The sequence below is a fragment of the Rattus norvegicus genome, chromosome 6, assembly GCF_021556685.1.
Source record: "Rattus norvegicus strain SHRSP/BbbUtx chromosome 6, alternate assembly SHRSP_T2T, whole genome shotgun sequence".
NCBI lineage: Eukaryota > Metazoa > Chordata > Mammalia > Rodentia > Muridae > Rattus > Rattus norvegicus.
The window spans coordinates 124,996,768-125,019,143 of NC_141539.1; the positions used below are offsets into that span (position 1 = coordinate 124,996,768).

At 46.4% G+C, this 22,376-nt stretch overlaps 1 long non-coding RNA gene across 3 annotated transcripts; it reads left to right on the forward strand.

The window, feature by feature from the left end:
- The first annotated feature begins 361 nt into the window (after positions 1 to 361).
- Positions 362 to 7,887, forward strand: LOC148005422 (uncharacterized). Of its 3 annotated transcripts, XR_015623293.1 has the most exons (4): positions 383 to 548; positions 5,726 to 5,905; positions 7,237 to 7,383; positions 7,639 to 7,885. It is a non-coding gene; the product is annotated as an uncharacterized LOC148005422 (long non-coding RNA). The 3 variants fall into 3 exon arrangements; XR_015623294.1 differs by lacking the exon at positions 7,237 to 7,383 and having other exon boundaries at positions 362 to 548; positions 7,639 to 7,887; XR_015623295.1 differs by lacking the exon at positions 5,726 to 5,905 and having other exon boundaries at positions 381 to 548.
- Positions 7,888 to 22,376: the final 14,489 nt, after the last annotated feature.

Genomic DNA, 22,376 nt, shown 5'->3' on the forward strand with positions numbered 1-22,376 from the left:
AAGCTGTGTAGATAAGGCGTCTAGCGGAGTTTAGAACGGGATTAGATAAGAGGCCGGTAGGCTGGAGCAACGATAAGACACTTAGCACCTAAGGTTGTTGGTGGTTGGCAAAGGGAAGGAGAACTCGAGAAAGGAGCTAGCGTTTGATAAATATTAGGTTCCTGAGGAAGCACTAGCCATAAACGGTGAGACAGAAACCTCGCCATCCCGAGGCCTACTTCGACAGCTTGTCGGGGCCTCCGAGCTGTGGATTATTAATAAAGTAGGACACGCGTAAATCCTGTGGGCTCCCTAGAACTGACAGTTGGGCTAAGTCACGTGCCTAACTCAGCTTTCATCTGAGACACAAAAACAAACAACCCCCCTCCCCCACAACCCCAAGACAACAAGTCCAACCTGGCTGTGAAAGAGTTGATCTGAGCGATGCGATTTGCCAAATGCTTGTGGACCCTTTCCAATATCCTGCAGTCGAGTTGTTCCGGGCTCCTACCAAGATACAGCCTTTGTGAGGAAGACCCATAGGACAGTGAAGACACATCAGAGAAATGGTGAGAATTACCAAATAAAAAAACATTCGCAAGGGTTAATTTAATGATAAAATTCACCGTGGTTTCTACTATCCTCACACTTAAACCAGCAAATCCTAAGCCAATTCACCGATTTGCCCTTTCCATGAAAAATGTACAGAGTATACCTTAGTAGCATAGATTCTTTGTGTTTCTCCCCCAGTACCAACTAAACAGGAGGTTGTTACTTTCAGATACTTGATTTTGCTGTCAGAATTAATCCTCTCCTCTCCACCACATAAATTATAAGGTTCTGTTTTGATACTGGGAGGAGAAAACGATTAAGAGAATGGCTATGCGTGTCTCCACACACCTGGATTCATAGCTAGACATGATGGTGCGTTCCTGTGGAGTAGGAGAGCCGGAATCCAAGGCTAGCCTTGGCTCCAGAGCAATTACAAAACCAGCCTAGGCTACATGAGATGTGTTCTCTCTCTCTCTCTCTCTCTCTCCTCCCTCTCTCTCTCTCTCCTCCCTCTCTTTCTCTCTCTCTCTCCTCTCTCTCTCTCTCTCTCTCTCTCTCTCTCTCTCTCTCTCTCCCCCCCCCTCCCCGCACAAAAACAGCGGTTATTACTTTAAAACTATGCTCTTTTGTGTTATTGTTATTGTTTTAGATGTTGTCTCACTGTGTGGACCAGGCTGGCCTCCAACCTGCAGTGGTCTTCCTGCTTCTGCCTGCGATAACAGGCGTGTTCCACCACATCTGGCTATACTTTAAAAACTCAAGTCACCGACATCTGTCACCACTGTGTGTGGGTACAGGTGTGCCAGGCTCTGCGTCCTCTCCTGACATCTTTATATGGCTTCCAGGGATCCTGCTAACTTGTCAGGCTTGCAGGGCAAGCGCCTTTACCTGCTGAGTCATTTCATCTGCCTCCCCATAAATACTTTTTTATATGATCATCTCTCCAGCTACAAACTAAAAAGTAGGTAAAAGTAGTTGGGTTTTTTTTTTTTTTTTAAAGCGATTACTCTGACAAAGCGAAGGATAGGAAAGTTGCAAGTGAATGATCCTTCGGAGTGGAAAAGGTTAGCTGTAAATACTCTTTTGAAATACACCGTGAAGGATTTTCACTCTGAGATTAGGGCTGTTCGTGCCTCCAGGTTCAAGTGTTGCTCAATCAGCGAGGTGCTCAATTCACGGTGATTGCTGCTCCGGTTTCTTGTTGATCGAGAAATATGCATAATCTCAGCCCAGAGACATTTACCATAAAAATGAATCTAAGAAATAGGGTTTCATTTAAATTTTCCAGTTGCAGTGGATCGAGGAAATTATATGCAGAACATTAAGATGTGAAAAGCTCTGATTCGAACAAGACCAAAGAGGCTGCTTCACGATGTCCCTAATGTTGTGTTCGAATTAGATGGCGAGCTTTTCCTGTTCCGAGCCCTTGTCAATTTGATTAAAATCACAAACACGTGACTGACTCCGCCTCAGTTAAAAATACTCTCAAGCCAGAGAATGAGCTTTGTATTTGCAAGTGGCTTCTTCTGCCCTAGCGAGACTATTGCCCTAGTGGGAGTGGAGTGGGGTGGCGTAAACGGTTTAAAATTTAAAACCTCTAACCGGATTCTCCCGGTGAAGCCCACTGCAGATTGCCAGTCCGGATTCAGACATTTGCGATCTAAAAATGGCCCTTAAGAAATGCAGCTTTTATTTCGACGTTGTTTTCAAGGACAGAATTTGGAAGCCTGTCTGATTTCTGCACATACTCTTTCTTAGACTTAAAAAACCAAATCTTTCAGGAGAAAACATTTGCGGAAAAGACGCACGGCCTCAAGGCCGCTGGTGTGTGCGCGTGAGGGGACGCGCATGCACGTTTCTGCCGAGTTTAGACCTTGCCGGGACGATCAACTCCGTCCCTTCGAACTGAAAAAGTCTCCAAGCCGTGACCCGCCCCGTCGGCGTGGACGAGCAGGGGATCCGGTTACGCCCGAGGAGCGACTCGGTGGCTGCGCCTTTCGGGGAGATCTGGGGACGCCGCCGGGCCGCCCACGCGGGGCTCAGGGCCCGAGCTTCCCACAGAAGCCGCCAGCATCAGGCGCGGCGGCTGCGCTGCCATGGCAACCGTGGCCTGCCGGTCCCCGCTTTCGGGCGCCGGCGCTCCAGGCCGGGCGGGGCGGGGCTGGCGTTGCTAGGAGACCTGCAGCGGGCGTCCGCCTCCGCGGCGCGGTCTCCCGGCTTCCACCCTTCACCTACTTCTGCCTGGCAGAGACTGACGTGGGGGTTGGGTTTGATGGCCACGTGGTGGCCCAGTGTCTCAGTCGCCCCTTCTGGCCCATGTGAGGTCCACACTCCTTCACCCAGGAGCACTGTGGCCCTTGACCCAGGAGAAAACACCTCTGCATTGTTTCCTCTCGCCTCCCTCCTCCTCTGTCCTCACTTGATCTAAAAGTCCCCAAAGCCCCTGGAAGGCTCCCTAACCCACCATTCTTTCCTCTCTAGCCGGATCCATGTCTTGACTTCAACCAGGAGTCGTGCAAAGCACTTTCTGTATGTCATCTAATTTTTTTTTAATCCTGTGATATAGAGGTTAGTTAATTCATTTACCATAAAGTGTAGCCAAGGTCAAACAGCTGGGCGGGATGGGACAGGATACTCATGAGGTCCAGTCCTTTTATATTGCTCAAATTTCCTCGCTAGGCTGCCTGTTGGCTAGACCCCCATTCTCTTTGCCGTCCAAGCACGCATACCCCACACCACCTGGGACATGCTGTCTGGAACAAGGTCTGACAAGAGGATTGAGAACTTGAAATCAGAGACGTCCAAAATACCTTTGGACAAACGGTTTACACAGTGATGTATCCCTGATAATTTGCAGATGTCCCTGTCTGTAAATACTACTGGCACAACGAGAAACTCTCAATTCTTAGTAAAGAGAGAAAATGGTAACCCAAGACCGACTTGCTTGCTGTGGTTATCCCACGTTGAGGTAGATATTTGGGGGGAGGGGTGTAAAAACTGTTTTCTCCTCAACTATGTCCACGAAGTTTACCTATTTATGTATTTGGTTATTTTTGTGAGAACACGCAAGGGCCCGCAGAACGAGATTGTGTGTGTGTGTGTGTGTGTGTGTGTGTGTGTGTGTGTGTGTGTGTGTGTGTGCGTGCGCGCGCATGCGTGCCAGGCGTAGTAACTACCACCTAGGGGATGGCGCAGAGAGGGTGGCTCAAAGGGAGACAATCCAGAGACGGTGTCTTGAAGACCGAATGGCAGAGCAGCAGCCAGAGTGAGCAGATCCGGCTCTCAGGAACTGATAGGAAACGGCTCTTTTAAATTTTTACTGCAACAGAGGGGTACAAGAAGCCAAGCTAAAGAGTAATAATTTAAAGTGAAGATCCAGGCACAGCGTGACCCAAAGCATACCTTTCCCAAGGAGGGTATCCCTTGATGTACAAACACTGTTAGTTTTATCTCTCCCCGACCCGGTCCTCACCTCCGTCTCTGTGTACCTGGCGAAGGTTGTGAGTATAAACACTTACCGCTCTGGGACCTTGGCTGGGCCAGGATGAACTAACTATTGTAAAATAAAGGACGTTGGAAGTCTGAGTCGTGAGAAGGAAGGCATCTAAACACTTGGGAGCTGGGTGGGACCTGACACTGTGGGAACAGACGACCAACAACACCCATTACAGTCTATCCCGGCACCTCCACCCCTCCACCCCTCCACCCCTCCACCCCTCCACCCCTCCACCCCTCCACCCCACTCCAAGTGCTTCTCAAGGTAAGTCTGTTCCACATTGCCACACATTATTCAAAGTCCTAACTGGTGACAGATTTACTGAGATAAACCATAGCCATCGATGCTACAGCTGGTCCAAAACAATAACTAGTCTCAATCGATCCAACTACTATCGTCGTCTATGAGCCGTTCTGCTAGGCCAGGTGGCTCAGCTAACTGAGCCAACACTGAGCTCAGTTCACGAAGTGAGCCACCGCCAATTCCTTGAGCGATCAGAGCCCTTTCAACCATGTCTTCACTACACAATGATTGCCAGAACCGGCTTATTCTTAGTTCAGTCTGGGGATGGAGGCAGCTAGTGTCACTGTGGTGGTTTAGCTGAGTATCAACATATGCCTTCCTGCCCCTTTGTGCATCTGTAGTCCTGCCTCCTCATGAGGCTAAGGGTCAGTTGCCCCAGGCAGTGTGGTGACCGATTTCTCTGCTTTCAGAGTGCGAACTGGGCTATAGCTCTTGATTGGGTTTCCTTATATCACTTAGTAAAGAGCACCTCCCCAATGAACTAGGACCGTGTAAGGGTGGGGAGCAGACACCCTCCTGGAGGACCACTGGAGTGACAGAGAGGGAGATTGCCCCTTGCATTTAAGGCCCAGCTATCGAACTCAATGGAAACACTGAATAGGAGCGAAGGGTTTTAGATGTACACTGCATCCTGAAGGATGGTGTCCTGTGTTAGTCTCACTGCCAGGACAAAACGCCCCCGACAAAACAAAACTTGTGGTTTGACAGTCCTGTTGGTCATAGTGGGGAAGGCATAGCAGTGAAGAGGCAGCCACATTACCTTTGTAGTCAGGGAGCAGCAGGGTGGGGGTGGCGGGAGCTGGATTCCAGGGTCCACCTTCCCTCTTCCTCATTCAGTCTGAGATCCTCAGTTCCTGTGCCGCCCACATTCAGAGTGGGTCTTCCTCGGTTAAACAGCTCTGGAAGCACACTTGCACCTACACCCAGACGTGTCTTCTAGGTGAGTCTAAATACAATCAGAATGACAGTCAAGGTTAAATATCACCATCCCAGCCCTGTCAATACCCAAACACATTAATCTTAACCACAGTATTCTACCCACCCCCCAATCCTGTAGATTTATGGTCATCTCAAAATGCAAAATTCAGTAATTCCAACTTCAGAGACCCTATGGTCTTAACAGTTTGAGTAGTGCTGTCTACTTGGGAGGCAGAGGCATGTAGATCTGTAGGAGTTCTAGGTCAACCTGGTCCACATAGAAAGGTTCAGACCAGCCAGGGGTTACATAGTGAGACCCTTTCTCAAAAAAAAAAAAAGTCAGAGTTTTCTTCTTAACCATGAGATCATAAAATAAATTATTTTTTGAAAGTTCCATTCTTGCCTCCAAAAGCCAAAAAGAAAAAGTTCCATTTTTTGATATACAATGTCACAGAATAAATGTCCTCATTTCAAAAGGAAGTAAGTAAGCAAAGATCAGCCCAAAGCAAGACTGAAAACCAGCAAAGCAAAGCAAACAGCAGATCCTGCAACTCCATGTTCAGCATCTGGAACTCTTGGTAGCCTCATCTGGGTACTAAAGGCTTGAGCAGCTCATTCCTCCAGCTGTGCCATCTGCAGAACACATGGCCTCCTCAGGTCAGTTACACCCCATGTCTGCAGTCTTCCTGCGCAGACTGCTGAGAATCCTGACATCTCTAGCTGGAGCCTCCACTGTAATGTAGGTTTCACCTTCACAACTCCATGCATCAGTCTCTCGGGGTTTTGTTTGGTTTTTGTAGAAAACCCAACCCTGACATATATTACCTTGCCTTAGCAACTGTGTGAAACCTTGATACAAGCGTCTAGGTCCCAACACCTACAGCCTAGCCCCCTTCTCCCACATTTAAAGTGGCTTACAGCAGCTTGGAAGTTGATCTGGGGAAACGTCTGCTTAGGCAATTGTTCCAAGCAGGAAGCTACTTCAGTGCGTTCTCGTTTCACACTCTCTTTTCAAGTAAATCTGCATTGCCAAACATTGGCACTTTTCTCTGTGGATGGGGTCTGGTCTTCGGTGTACTTTTCTTGTTATCCTATAAACTGAGGGCTTCTCTTAATTACATCTGCTTTCTCTGAGGTCTCCTCGACCATACCTCTAAACGTGTTCACACTCCTTTCCTCACCAAATGGCACATTTAAAAAAAACTATCTGTTTTATTTGTCTGCTCTCGGTTCTTGAAAATATGGCTAAATGCTGAGACCAGTAGTCATGCCACAGTCTTAAGCTTTGCGGTCTTAAATTTTCTTTCTCTACTGCTTTTGAATTCAGTTTCTGTCAAGTTTTCAGGCCACAGGTCTCTTGTCAGAATGTAACCTGAACCACCTCTAGCTCAGTTCCCAATATAGTCCTTGTTGCCCTCTGAAACCTCATGAGCTTACACCAACTACCTGCATTTCGCTTGTCACTGTGGTCCTCCGAACTCTTACCAGCGTGCTCCACTAAGTCCTTCTACAGATTCTATGTCTCCTCTAGCTAGAAGTCCAAATTTCAATATGTCCCATTCTTATTGGGTATCATTTGAACCTCTAAAAAGTGGCCACAACCTATTAGTCTAGAAGCCGCTAAGCAGTTTGCTATGATGTGAACAGTGGATTTCAGAGACTCACGTCACCCGTTCACTCCTTTCTCAAGAAAAATGGCCTAAAGGTGATGAGATGCTGTCTGTTAGACATGTTGAGTCCTGTTGTTGTGGGACTCTAAAGTTGGTTCATCCAGTCAGAGAAAAATGCTACCCTTTCCAGAGCGAAAGGGGCCCCATATAGTCAATCTGCCACCAAGTTTCTGTTTGTTTACTTTCTCAAGGAACGGTACTATACTACAGACTCAGAGTCAGTTTCTGTTGTTAACCATTTGGGCACTGACATTCGGCAGGGCAGTATCTTAGTTGACTTTGTGTATTTAAGCACTGTCTACGTTTCTATCACTGTAGGTATTACGATCGTGGATCAGGGAGTCACTGAGGAGAAAGGCTAGCCAGACTCCTAGAGGAGTCATCCTACCAATTGCTGAGCGCCTCCTGTGCAGTAAATACCAGGATTAATGTGTGATTTCTACCACGTCTACTGTGCTCCCTCCTGTAGGTAGTTTTCCCTATGAACCTCCATTCTCTGTCTTCCAATGTGTTCCTTCTGGTCCCACGGCAAACCAATACAGTCTACCACTCCCTCTGAATCACTATACATTCTTACCTACACCACTTCCTTCTCCATACGAAGTGGATGGCCAGCAAGACTGAAGCTCTATTAAAATGATTTATTTTCATTGGTCTCAGAGATACCTCTCAGGGGGTCACGATCCGGAAGTAATCCATTTTCCGTTTGCACCGATACAGGGAGCTGATTTCTGAACCTAGCCTGAGATGCATTCTTGTCAGCTGCTCTTGGAATTCCCTGTGAGGCCATAGCAGTGTTCGGGTGAGGATATAGAGTGGGGAGGTGACAGCTCTTCGTGCAGCCTACACGGATGCTCTGGACCTGCACGGCTTCTCAATGACAGTCTTTATATTTACTGTTTATTTCCTCTGCATTTCCAAAAGCCAGTGTGTCTCCACTTATACCCGAAAATGTATTTTAAAGATTTATTCATTCTTTTATTTATGCATATCATGTATGTACGTATATGTATGTATGTAGATATGCATGTATGTACATATTTATACCTGCATGAGTGTACATACATCACATCACAGGCACACAGTACCCAAAGAGGTCAGAAGAGGACATCAGATTCTGTGGAACTGGAGTTAGTTACAGACAGCTGTGGGCGCCCAGATGTGGGTGTGATAGGAAGCCAATTCCTCTCCTGTGTGAGAGCAGTGAGTGATCTTCACTGCTGAGCCATCCCTCCAGTCTCTTCTAACAGGATTTTCCAAGGGCAAATGAATGTTTTAGAGACAGAAAGAGAATGCCAGTAAGATACATAAAGAATTCTTTATTGATGTTTTATCTTTCAGTAATAATTAAATATTTTCATATATGTTTTAACATTTAGGTAAATTAGATTGTTACGTAAAACTTTTATATAAAGATAAGACGTACTTCTAACCAATTTTTTTAAAGCTACTAAATGTCACCTACCGCGAGGGACAGACCCAGTTTTCATTTTATTTGTAAATAAGCCAAATCTTGGATCCCTTCTAAGACAAATTCCTAGTACCGCGTGGCACCTTCTCTTGTGGGCAGGACCCCCTGAGACAGACTGTGAGAATTGTTGTGTTCTTATGATTATCAAGCCATTTAGGAGAAACTGGTAAGGGGACAGGAAAAACAGAATAAGAAATGAAAATAGCCAATGTGGTCTCCTTGGCTACTATTTCGAAAAGACTTACCATTGTGGTCTGTGGGCAACCTGAGGCACAGGCTGTAGCTAAGCGCCCTCAGACCTCTCTACTCCATTCGAGCTCCAAGTACCAGGTGCATGTTGTTCCCGCCTGTGGGTGGAACTGTTATGTGGCAGAAGGTGGCCGATAGACGTTCTGCTGCTGACAGAAGGAAGGCGTTCTGTTGCTGGCCCTCAGACATGAGCCCAGGCCCTCTTATATGGTTTAGCTGTGTTCAGCTCTTACCACCCTGTAGACTATAATATCCATCTGGGAGTCTCCCTGTGTCACCAAGGGTGTTGCCCTTCTTATGCCAGCACGGAGGAAAAAATGGTCCCTAAGCAGGGACTCCAGGCTTGACAACCTGGCACTTAGGACAAGAACAGCCATAAAAACTGACGGTGCTCTTTACATCAATAGGGTTTAATCTGGGCCCTTTACAAACCTTATTTACCATTCATTACCATGACATCCGGTGGCTTCTTTGGGGACTTTACTTTCAACAAGAGACTTGGAGCTTCTTGTAGTCACATAAGTCCTGCCAAGGGTTGACATTCGTCATGGCCCAACTAGTGTTCAAGCCCTGCACATCTTGGCTTTGGAGCCAGTGCAGTCCCTTAGAACCGAAAAGAGATGGAGATTAGTACAACACACGCGAGGACTTCCCCTCTTTTTTTGAAGCATCATTAAGAAGTCCAACTTTTTAGCTACTTGTGAGCAGTTGGGAGATAAGATTATACTTGACACTAAACCCCACTGTTGATATTAAAAACATAGGTATGGACGGAGCCTTAAAAGGTTGGTCAAGGGCTGGAGAGAAGGCTCAGTGGGTAAGAGGACTTGCTGTGCAGGTGAGACCTGAGTTCAGATTTCAAGCACTCAGGTAAAAAGCCATGGCAGATGCACTTGTAACCCCAGGAGCTGCAGTAGACAGAGGCAGGAGGATGACTGGAGTTTGCTGACTGCTAGCCTAACTCCAGTCCCGTGAGAAACCCTGTCTCAAGGCAATGAGATGAGGACTTGAGAACAAGACAGTTGATGGCCCCCCTCTGACCTCCATAAGCACGTAGGTGAACACACTTGAATACACACAATTGCATACATTACACGTTCACACACACACTCCCAAAGACTTAATGACTGACTGGTTGGTTGAATGAATGAAATGCAACTAGCAGTGTGTGGAACAAAAAGAAACAAATAGAATCTCCTGCTTCTCGCCTCACTGCAGCAGAGTCACACGCCTTGGCTCCGGCCCACAGGTGTAGTCAGAATGGATATTATAATGCTCTCCTGGTACTTGCCCGATAGCATGAGTCAGGGAATATGACCCGTCTTTCTTAGAGCTGAGAGCTGAAATAATTCACAAGAGGCAAGCGGAGTGTAAAGCAGCTATTACCATTAACAAGTGCGTCCTTTCTTATTGGTCTCTATATCCAAGCGCACACTGGGAACCCTCCATGTATATCCAGTTCCGAATTTGTCACTGTTTGTCACCTACAGGGATAAGAGGGGTCGTAGAATGGGCTTCAGGTCAAAGAATGCGCTTGCTTGTGTATGCAAATGGCCATCTAAACTGCTTTAAAACAAGTTGCTCAACGCCATAAGTTGAGGGAATTCGGTGTCAAGTGTGGGGACATTGTCCCATACTCGGCCTACCTGTACAAGTACATGCAATGAAGGATGGCTTCTCCCAGGCCTGAGTGCCAAGTACTTTCAGCTACGTAACAGTTCAGTTCAGTTCAGCGGAAGGGATGGAGCTGGTCTCCTCATTCTGACCATATTTCAGAAGCCAGAGTCAGGATACTAATTTGATTTGTGAATGGCTTTGATGGGGACTTTTTTTTTTAATTACTGTTTTGTGTGTGTGATATGTGTATGTGTGAGCATGAGTGTGCCAATACAGACATGTGATCTATGATGTATGGAGGTTAATATGTGATTTGTGGAGGCCAAGGGACCACCGTGTAAACACTTTTCTTACACTTTTCATGAGTTCTGGGAATTGAGCTCCTGTTACCGGGTTTGCGTGCCAAGTGTTTTACCCACTGAGCCACTTTGACTCTGTTCTACTTTTGAGAGAGGATCTCACTATGTAACCTTGGTCTGAAATCCCCTATATAGACCAGACTAGCCTCAAACTCACAGAGATCCTACTGCCTTTGCCTTAAAGATGTGTGCCATCGCGTCTGGTCTTAAATCTCACTAATGAGTGACCAGGCCAGTCATCCTTTAATGAAAGTGAACTCATGTTCTAGACTACACTTTCTGGTCCCCTAAGAAGACTGGGTATAACTCATCTTCTTTTTCTTTCTTTGCCTTTTAAGGTTTACTTTATTTTCACTTACGTGACTCTCTGTGTGTTGGTGTGTGTGCATATGTATATGCAGATGCCTGCAGGGGAGAGAAGAGGGCTCTGTGAGCTGCTGGGAACTGAACTCAGGTTCTCTGGAGGAGCAACAAGCACTCTAATCCCTGGACTTCATTTTCTCTTCCCGTGCCTTTCTCTTCCCTTCTGCTGACATCTTGCCTACGGCACACCAAGCAGATCATACCATGTGCCAGTTATAGAAGCAATCTGCATTTGAGGACTGGAAGCTTTTCTATTCCTTAGGGTACCAGAGGATAGCAGGGGCTCTCTCTAGTTCACAGATGCCACTGGCTCACTGTGTTCTCACAAGGTGGAGGGACTCTTATAAGGCAACTCTCTCATCTACCTGCTCTCGTTACTCGAGTCTCTTCTGCTGTCACACAGGTGGTTAGATTTGAACAATGAATTTGGTATGGGTGCAAGCATGCAGGGCCCTCCATCACTACCAAGTCTATACAGCTGGCGTGTGGTCATTAGCTGGATGATCTGACCGAGTTTAAGTGCGAGACCGGAAGGAACCTTATGGATCATCTAACACAGTGGTTCTCAGCCGTCCTGATGCTGGGACCCTTTAATACAGTCCCTCATGTTGTGATGACTCTCCAACCATAAAATTATTTTTGTTGTTGCTTCATAACTATCATTTTATGACTGTTGGGAATCGTAATGTAAAATCTCTGTGTTTTCTGATGGTCTCAGGTGACCCCTGTGAAAGGATCATTTGACCCCCAAAGGGGCCATGACCCACAGTTGAGAACCGTTAATCTGGTAAACTCTCTTTGTTTTACAAACTGGAAAGGAGGACACTAAGAAGTGTAGCACTTTCACTCACAGAGGCGGATCTGAGACTTAAGACGTCGCCTTTACAAGGTGGGCACTTTCCATCACTGCAGATGTTTGCTGTTGTCTTGTGTCTCGACCACTGGTCCACCAGGAGTCCTACTGTCTGTTCCAAGGTCCACCTCCTCATGAGTCCTTATGGTATTGCTCAGTGATCCACGACTCTCGACCTGAGTAGCTTGAATTGTAGTCCCTAGGCAGGATCAGAAAATGTCCTTGGCTCGTCCTGACTAGAGGCCAGGACTGACAGAGAGGAGCTCTGCCTTCCTGTGTTTTCTCCTTCTACCTGAATGATCGCCCTTCCCTGGAAATTGTTGCTGAGGGTGTGACCCAAACTCCAGTCCAGACACTGCCATCCCTTTTGGTAGACAGCTCTGGTTTGGGTCTCTTTTACAGTGATGCTGGTCTCCTTTGGGTCTTGTGTGTCTCACGTGTTCTCGGAAGCCTGTAAGGGTTTGAAAAATCACCCAGAGTCAGATAGAATACAAAGACAAAAAGAACAGAGACAACCAGCACACAGCAGTCAACCATTCTTCCAAATGGCGACTCCAGACAAAGGCGCACAGGCTTTCTTCTAGGGAACCAGGGGAACTCTCTAGAAGGATTAGCTAATCTCTAATGTGTCTGGTAAAGGCCAAAGTGGTGACACCAGGACAACTTTGATTGGCTGCTATTATTAGTTCTTTGATATTGAAAAGTGGATTAAGTCATCTAGAATTTCATTGGTGGGTGCAGGGGAGGTCACAGGGGTCGGCTCCTGATTGGCTTGTGCCAGGTGGTCAGTGGTCTACATTCCGATGCTATGACTGCTTAACCACAGGATGAGACAGGACTGTCCAGCGCAGATGACCCATCCTGAGATAAGATATTTTCCCATCCTTGTGGTTATCCCCAGGCTGTTCTATGGGAGGGGGTTTTATGACCTTATTTCTGGAATTTATGGTCTGTTCCTGGAGCTGGTCACCTATGGCCTGGTTCCTGGAATTTACGGTCTGTTCCTGGGGCTGGTGGCTTGTGGCCTAGTTCCTGGGACTGCTTGCTTTCTTTCTGACATCAGGCCTGGTCCTAAAATAGAGACAAATGGGGTTTGTGTTGTCTTTTCAATCCCAGACGTGCAGGGACCTCCACTTTTCAATCCCAGACGTGCAGGGACCTCCACTGCTGACCACACCCACGTTCTTGGACAGACATAACTTTCTCCTCCTCCTTCTCCTTCATCTCCATTCTCTTGGCAGCTGCCCAGACTTAAAGCTTACCTGCATGATCGCTTTCCTCCTGAACCCTAAGAAACTTGACCTTGAGATTTCCTCTGAGTGCCTTTCTAAGATCCCAAAAGGGTACCTCAATTTCCCTCATAACAATAAACTCATTGTGAAGTTTCTTACTACAGCAAAGTCAAGAATCTCAGCTCCTGGGCTGGAGAAATGGCTCAGGAGTTAACAGCACTTGGGGCTCTTTGGGGTGGGGACCAGGGTTTGAGTCCCAGCACCCACAAAGAAGCAAGCAGTCATCTGTGATTCTAGTTCCAGAAGATCTGAGGCCTTCTTCTGACCTCCTTAAGGCAACTCAGGCATGTGATGGTGCACAAACAGACAGACAGGCACAACAAGCATACATACAAATTTTATATGTATATATAAATTGGGATGAATGTGTGTGTGTGTATATATATATATATATATATATATATATATATATATATATATATATATTTTTTTTTTTTTCCCAAGCTTCATCCAGAGAAAGATTTCTGGAAAGGATTCAGGTTGCTATGAGCAGCAGGGTGGAACTATGTTGCCTCCTCCTGTCCCCTGCCACTGACATCATGAGAGCACACATTCTCCACACTGACCTCTGGCTGACTGTGGTCTAAGTCTTTCCAACATTCCTTAATGCTGTGACCCCTTTAATACAGTTTCTCACACTGTGGTGACCCACAATCATAAAATTATTTTGCTGCTACTTAGTAACTGTAATTTTGCTACTGTTATGAACCATAATATAAATCTCTGTATTTTCTTATAGCCTTAGGTGACCCTTGTGAAAGGGTAATTAAACACCTAAAGGGGCCGAGACTCACAAGTTGAGAAACCCTGGTCTGGGAGGAGCTAACTGGTCACCACAAGTTCTCTCTGGACCTAGAAGCCCTCACTCACTATGCATGTCCTATCTGTTCAGGGCAGAAACCTCTGTGGAGAGAAAGTTGAGGCTGTGTGTGTGTGTGTGTGTGTGTGTGTGTGTGTGTGTGTGTGTGTGTAGTGTGTGTGAGTGTGTGTGTAGTATGTGAGTGTGTGTGTGTGTGTGTGTAGTGTGTGAATGCCCCGCACCCCAGACTCCAGAGCGACATTTGGCATTCAGCAAGCATATTTTCAAATTAATTTATTTTCTCTCCTAGATTTAAGTGATGATAGTAATATCATAATATAAAATTTAAAATTACAAGGCAGCAAATATTGATCAAGATGCTGCAGATACAACGATGCTCTGTGTTACAGGTGACCATCTAAATCCTACAAAAATTAAGAAATGTGCTCAGCGCGGGGCAGGCAGTAAGGAGAGAGCTTTTCGCACAACCAGCTTTTTAACAGTCTGGAAAATCGGTATTCAGAGCTGTGTCCCAAGTGACTTCTGCGGACATTCTGAGCAGCCCAGCAATACAGTGACCTAATCACCCTTCCTCCGCGTAGATGGAAATGTGGTTCGAGAAGGTTCCTAACAGACTTACTTGAAGCTCCGCAAAGCCCGGAGCGCCACCAACCCCACAGCAACTGCTCTGCCAGGCAGTTGGGGGCCATTGCCAGTTCGGAACAGCAGAAAGGCATGTTCAAAGCTGCGCTTTTGGAAAATTAATCTGGCTGCAGTCTGGAAGATAGGCTGTCTTTTCTCAGCCCAACAGTACCCGTTGTATGGCCTGACGGCGACTCCAGCAAGTGGCAGAGTGGAGTTTGGGCTCTGTCTCTGTGACTACTGTGTCTGGGGCCCAAGTCCCCTAAGCCAGACCGCCTAAAGCTGAGGAAAGACCTTTGCCCACCCCGACCCCCCCCCCCCCCCCCCGCAAGCTCCGGTTCTTCCCGATGGGCACCCTCTATGCTAAGCACCTCACAGCTCTGCGGCACTTCCGCTCCATGGGGGCCCCTTCTCCACAGGAGACAGTTCTTTTACATTGAGGTTGCTCTGAAAAGTCAAACCCCACCAGCAGCTGGAGCTGGTAGGGCTGCTGTACTTCCTGTTGGGGGGCAGAAACCACAGTGTTATTTATACCCAAAGCTCTCTATTCATGGTGCTTTACAAAACACAAAAGGGGCAGTCCCCTGTCTTACGGAGCCAACAGACCACAGGCACACGTGAAACAACAGAGAATAACCAACTCCTCCTCTCGGCTACAGAATACTCCACTCCAGCTCGCGTCCCCTCCACTGCCCTTTGTTTCTTTTATTACCTTCCCCTGCGCAGTCTTATTATGGAAATAGACTCCTAATTAACACATCAGGTTTCCCCTTTCCAAAATGTCTCTGAAATGTGCCTGTTCCATCATGCCGTTCACTCAAAACACCCCCTACGATCTTTATTTTGTTCTGCTCCTCACCCTGGCGTGGATTATTTGTTTCTTTGTATTGAAAGCTTGTCAGCTCCCGGGACCTGGCACGTATTCATTAGGAGGACGGTCTGGAGCACGACACAGTGTGATGGAGAGCAAGTCTCAGCGAGGAACTGGGCAGAGACTCAGAAAGCGCTGCCGGCTGCAGTGTGGGGGCGAAGCTGAAGACCGCGGTCCAATTTTGAGAGCCAGGGTGACCAACAGCCAGCTGCTGGGGATGTGGTTCTTTACTTCCCCTAAAAGTAGGCATCACTGTTTACCTCAGTGTCTTTTAAAGTCCTTTTGTTACTTCTCACCTGACCCCCTGGGGGCGGTTCACTTCCCTCTTCCACCTAGCTGACATCGGCTGGTATCCAAGGTCAAAACTGAAGTTTCCTCTCCTTCCGGAACTTTCCAGGGCTCCCCAAGTCCTAATTAAAAACCTCTGGATGGTTTTTCAGTCAAAGGGGGAAAAAAAGGGTGCAGACACGGGAGGGGGTAAGGAGCCTCGTTGGCTGCTTTTGGAGTTAAAGCAGTATCACATCCTCTTTCATTACTGTGAACAGCAAGTACCACTTACTTCTGCCTTACTACCCAGCAGCTGTCTCCTGACACCCGGAGGCCCCAGCCAAGGTGGAAAGGCTCCTGGGTGCAGACTCTCTGCGGCCACCACACGGCATTGCTTCGGTGGACCGTGCTACAAATGCTAAAACTGAGCATCAACGCAGAGTCTCTCCTCAGAAGTTTGGATTTGTGTCTGAGATGTCTATTTCTTATTCTAACCTATAGTCTCTCTCTCTCTCTCTCTCTCTCTCTCTCTCTCTCTCTCTCTCTCTCTCTCTCTGTGTGTGTGTGTGTGTGTAGGGCAGAGATGTTATTTCTTGTGTGCTGTCACTTTAAACTTTTTAAGAGATTTATGTAAAGAGATTTAAATTTAAATAAGAGATTGTAACATAATCACATTATTTCCCCTTCTCTCTTTCAAAACTCTCCCATAATCTCCTCCTTGCTTTCAAATTCATGTCCTTTTTCATACACACACACACACACACACACACACACACACACACGTATGTAACACCCTAAATAGAACCTGCTCAGTCTGTATAATGTTTCTCGAATGCATATTTTTTTGGGCTGACCATTTGGCATTGAAGAACCAATCAATCTCCTGGGAAAGACTGCTTCTCCTACCCCCGCCTTGCTTCTTTGTAGTTCTTTGTCTAGGGTGAATACTTTGTAAGCCTTAGATATTTCCCTCGGGACTCAGCTCCATAGCTGCCATTTGATTAGTTGTGGTTTTCTGTAATGGTTTCCATCTGTTGCAGAAAGAAGTTTCCTCGATGAAGGGTAAGGACGACGTTTATCTGTGGGTAGAGGACAAATATTTAGAGTGTGGTTAGGGATATGGTTGGCTATCACGACTTCACTAGCCCTACTCAGTTAGTTTGCTGGGTTTCTAGGTTCAGGCATGGGTTCCCTCTTGCTAGTGGCTTTTAAGTCCAGTTAGAGCCATTGGTTATCACCAGGACACACATGCCACTATGACACCCTGAGAGTTGCCATCCATACTGGTCACTGTTGTGGTCCACAGGCATCACAGCTGGGCAGGAGTGCTGGTAGTTCCCCACCTTTGGAAACTTGTATGGTGCCTTCTGGTACCGTGAAAGTCCTTAGGGAGGAAGTATTTGGGTCAGCCCCACCCAAGGGGCCTCTGGTTCCTGTGTGTGAAATGCATGGTGAAATGCATGGTTTCTTCAGCCACGGGGACTTACCTTCCAAATCCAGAGGGCAAGAATGGACAATAGCAATATCCTATAATGTTTTGGGAGTACCATGGGCCGCTCTGCCCCACAACTCAAAACTCAAAAGAAGGCTTCTTAGGACTGGTGGTGGGAGTTTTGTTAGGTGCTCCATGGCTCTTGGGGGAAGCATTGTCAGCCAACATTGGAAAATTTCATTTAAACACTCTCTCTCTCTCTCTCTCTCTCTCTCTCTCTCTCTCTCTCTCTCTCCTCTTTCTCTCTCTCTCTCTGTGCCTTATATGTGCCATAGGTATTTTAGGTAGATAGTCAATAGTATGAATCAACAAGTCCATCATTGGTCTGAGACTCACTAACTAGTCTAGTTGCCCAGCCAGTAAGCTCAGGGTTCCAATGTCCCTGCTTCCCCAGTGCCAGGATTACAAGTACAAACCACGGCACCTAACTCTTCTCTTTCAACGTGGGACCCAGCTCAGGTCCTCGTGTACTTCTGGAGACCCGGAATCTCCTAGCCCATGCGTAGAGGTTCCTCTTGATACAGCACTGGAACCCTGCCGTCCCCGAAAGCTCTCTTTCTACTCTTAAGTGTCCTTTCTTGGCTTCTGTTTGCTTCCAATGACTGATGCCTGTGACTGGCTTCCGGACATTGATGCCAGAAGCACCTAGGAATGTTAGTTCTCCCTGGGGTTTTATGTTCCGGGATTAAGTGGTCCAAAATAGGTAAACCCAGCTCTCCTTAAAATACAGCCCGAGATGTAACATGAACCCCAAGCAGTACTTTCCACAGACTGGGCCGGAAATGGCTTTCTTGCTCGGGGATTTTTCTTCCCATCCAGCCTTCCTCCTCCTTTCTCTCCTCATTCCAGACTGATTTCCTGGTCTCCCTAGAGCATGTCCTTAAGAACTCCTTGCGCAAGCATCCTCACCCACTGGCCCTGTTTTGGGGAAACGTGATGTATCATAGCGGGCAGAGTACCTCTTCAGCGGTAAGAGCTCCTACTTTAGACCCATTGAAAAGTCTATCTTGGGGCTGGGGATTTAGCTCGGTGGTAGAGTGCTTGACTAGGAAGCGCAAGGCCCTGGGTTCGGTCCCCAGCTCCGAAAAAAAGAACCAAAAAAAAAAAAAAGTATCTTTTTCTTCATGTGTGTATGTGTATGTGTGTGTGTAGGTTGTATGTGTAGATACATGTGTACATGTGTGTGGGCACATGTTTTATGTGTAAGGCTGATGTCAGGAATCGTCCTTGTCCCTTTCCTTCCTTTTCTTTTGAGGCAGGGTCTCTTAATCAAACCCAGAGCGCACAGATACAGACAGCCTTGCTGGGAGATTCCATCTCATCATTCTAAGCTGGAGTTACAGGTGGGACGTCATGATTTATGTGGAATCTGGACATCCCCACTCACCAGTGTCTTCTTGCCTATGTGACAAGCTCTTTAACTACTAAGCCATCTCTGCAACCTAAAGTTCATATTTTAAGTCCAAGCGTGCATACTATCTAGTCGAAATCCACCAGATAATCATCAGGCAATTGCGATAACAGATACACAGTCAGAAATGTATTTTTTTAAGGTCTACTTTAATTATGTGCCCGTGTGTGTATCTGTGTGAGGGTATGTGCCTGTAAGGGTAACTTCTCTCTGAGGCCTAAGGCATCATTTTCCCCTGGAGCTGAAGTTAAATTTGGTTATTAGCTGTCCAGTATGGAGGCTGGGACTCAAACTCGTTGTCTCTCTAACCCCCAGAGATTGCAAGTTAAATGTCATCCTTTGTGCTCCACCCAAGCACTGATAATTGCCAACCTTGTCACCAGGAGGTTTCGGCCATCTGTCTAGGGCCTGCATGCTTGGTATTGTAGGTCAAGGATGCTTCTGCACTGTGACCCTCCAACTCCTTCTGACAGGTTTCCTTTAGTAACCAAGCAACCAGCGCCTTCCTACCTCAGGCCATAAACCACTTCACTCCACCTGCTTCATTCACCTCTCCTGACATACCTTTCTGCTCTTGCTGCTTGTGTGTGTGTGTGTGTGTGTGTGTGTGTGTGTGTGTGTGTGTGTGTGTGTGTTTTCCCAGCCTCTTCACCCCAAGGCAGAGGCCAGATCGTGGGTTTTCATTTGTACACTGTGCTCAGAGCAGAGTTGGGATCATACCTATCAAATCCCCCCACCGCAGGGGAAATGAAAGGCTCAGAAGCCTTTGAGTCAAGCCAGGCAAATAGATTTTGTACGAGATTCACTTCATTCACAGGTCCAGGTACCTTTGCAAACAAGAGTCCGAATTGGCAACTGAAATGTAATTTCCCAGATTGCTTTAGCTACCTGCCCCAGGGTTCATTTGAGTTCTCTTCCTAGCTCTATTGTTTGTAACTCAATCCCTTTTCCTGTCTCTCTGAGAACTTGGACATTTCTTGAGTTCAAGGGTTTTGGTACTGCAGACTTTTAAGAAAGGCAGTTTATTAGGAAACCTTGTGTTTACTCAAGTATACAGCGGGTTCCAGCTGGCCAGCAGGGTAAGTTAAACACTCTCTCTCTCTCTCTCTCTCTCTCTCTCTCTCTCTCTCTCTCTCCCTGTCTTCTCTCTCTCTCTCTCTCTCTCTCTCTCTCTCTCTCTCTCTGTCTCTGTCTCTGTCTCTCTCAGACAGTGTTTCCCTTTAAAACAATCCTGGCTGTTCTGGAACTTGCTTTGTAGACCAGGCTGGCCTTGAACTCACAGAGATGCTCCCGACACCACCTCCAGAGTTCTGGGAGTGAAAGCCAGTGCTGCCATGCTGGCTCCACAGGATCATCTTAAGAAAGGATCCAAGTCCATGCTAGTATCCTATAGAGAAGGGACGACGTTCCCCTGTGGAAGTACTTCCTTATTTTGAGCCACAGCTTTTTAGCAGTGGCTTCCTCTCTGAGTTTGGGCTTTCACACGGCTTCTTCTGAGCTGACTCGCTGTGGCTGCAGAAGTATTAGTGTCTAAATGCTGTTGGCAGTTTACCATTTGGGATTCAACCCTGAGTCTGGACCTTGTTATGTAGGCAATTTTTTTTCCCCAGAACATTACAGCTCAGCTGTGAAAATACGTTGGGTTAAAGGGGAAACACGGTAGAAGCTGGCCAATCTAACAACTTAAGAACCCTCGCCACGCCACTCTTCACAGCAAGGACTTCATGGGAAGACTCGAAACGAGGCCTTCTAAATGCATAGGGGGCACATTCCACCAGTGACGAGGTCTCCCTAGCTTTGCTCATTAAAACAGATGTCACATGATCACTTCAAGAGTGTGCTACCCATTGGATACAGTCACCAAGGTTACTCTCAAACTGCCCAAGAACCTCACCGAGGCCTTCTGCCCTAACCTGTGTGTTCTGTCCTTTCTTGGGCATCCGACACTTTAGGACTGTGGGGACTGTGTTTAGAGGAACATTCTGCACACACCAGGTATGTGGATTTCTAAAACTCATGCTTGATTACTTGGTTTCCTTATAACTTTATTCATGGAAGAACAGGTATAATTCTAGTTATTTGGCTGGGCAGGTTCAATATTGCGAGCACTTGTATGTTCCCCACGGAGGTAAAAAGGGCTTTTAATACTCATATTAAAGTTGCTTCTAATGATGTTGAAGTGATCTCCAGGGCAAGTATGAGTTGAACTTCATTTTCAATTGACAATTTCCCTCTTCAAGAAAACAAACACTTGTCTGTGTTTTAAAAAAGAAAAGGAAAAATGGCCAATTGTTAATTTGGGAAACGTGAGTGATCACCCTTAAAATTTTACCAACTCTGATTAGAGGATTTTTTTTTTTAAGAGAAGGAAGATTACGTTTGACTCATGACGGCAGAGGGCTCAGTGTCCCCCACCACTGTGTGTGTAATCACCCTCTGTGCAGTGAAACTTTTACAGGTTTTAGAAGGCAACCCTCACTAACAAAATCAAATAGAAACACAGAGGAGAAAGTTGGCAGCTTGCGTTACAGTCTCCATGAAAATGCCTCCAGTCTATCAGCGAAGTGCTGTCTGCTTGGGTGTTACGCTTTCCCTCTGAACATGGCATAAATCCTCAGTGAAGCAGACGAAATACTTTTAATCTAAAAATCCATTAGTGGGGGACAAGTGCTATAACTCAGCCAGTAGAGTGTTTACCTATCACATACAACATGGCAATATATGCAGCATGCGAAACCAGGCTTGTACTTGTAAGCCTAGCCTTTGGGGAGGAGAGGCAGGAGATCAGAAGTTCAAGGCCATCTTTACTAATGGAACAAGTTCAAGGCCAGCTTGGGTTACACAAGACCCTGTTTCTCATATTGTATGGGGCTGGGAATATAGCCCAGTGTTAGAGTGCTTGCCTAGCATATGTGAGGCCCTAAATTCTATCTCTAGTAAAACACACACACACACACACACACACACTCACACATACACACACATAAACACATACACACACATATATATGCACATACGTATACGCAAATACATCATGTATACATCATACAAACACATATACACAAATACATACATACACACAAATAAACACATAAATACATACATATGTACATGTACATATACACATACAGACAGACACATATATAAAAATACATACATATATACACACATACACACAATACACACAAACACACACATAAATACATATATACATACACACACACACACACACACACATCAGTGGTTTGGATTTGTGCTATGGTCCAGTGTCGGGCCAGCTTCCTAGGGGTGAGCCCCTCTTGTTAATTGAGAATGAGTCTGGAGCAGACACTTGAGAAGGGCCTGATAGAGATCTCAGAGTTGCTTCTGACAACATCTTAGTGATGTCTACTTGAAACTTCTTGTCTCCCCAGCATCTCTTCTCCATAAAAACAGACATTGTATTTCAAAAAAGAAGTGAGATGAAAACTTGACTGATTGCTGTTTTTGAAACGTGTCTCCTCAGAATAGCCGGAGTGATTGCTATCTGCGCTCTCATTACCCCAGGTAAGTCTGGAGATGGTATTTGCCAAAGATGGAGAGAGTCTTGGATTTGCTTTGACTCCCGTTGTCCCAAGTTCTGTCAACTTAATTTCGCTCTTACAGATAACTGTAGGCCAGCTCATCAGAGCCACGGCTTTCTTCAAGGAAAGGGTTGCCTTTTCAATATGCAAATGGAATGGCGTATTCCTCTTATTGGAAACTGAGCACCATTGACTTTGGCCCAGCGTTC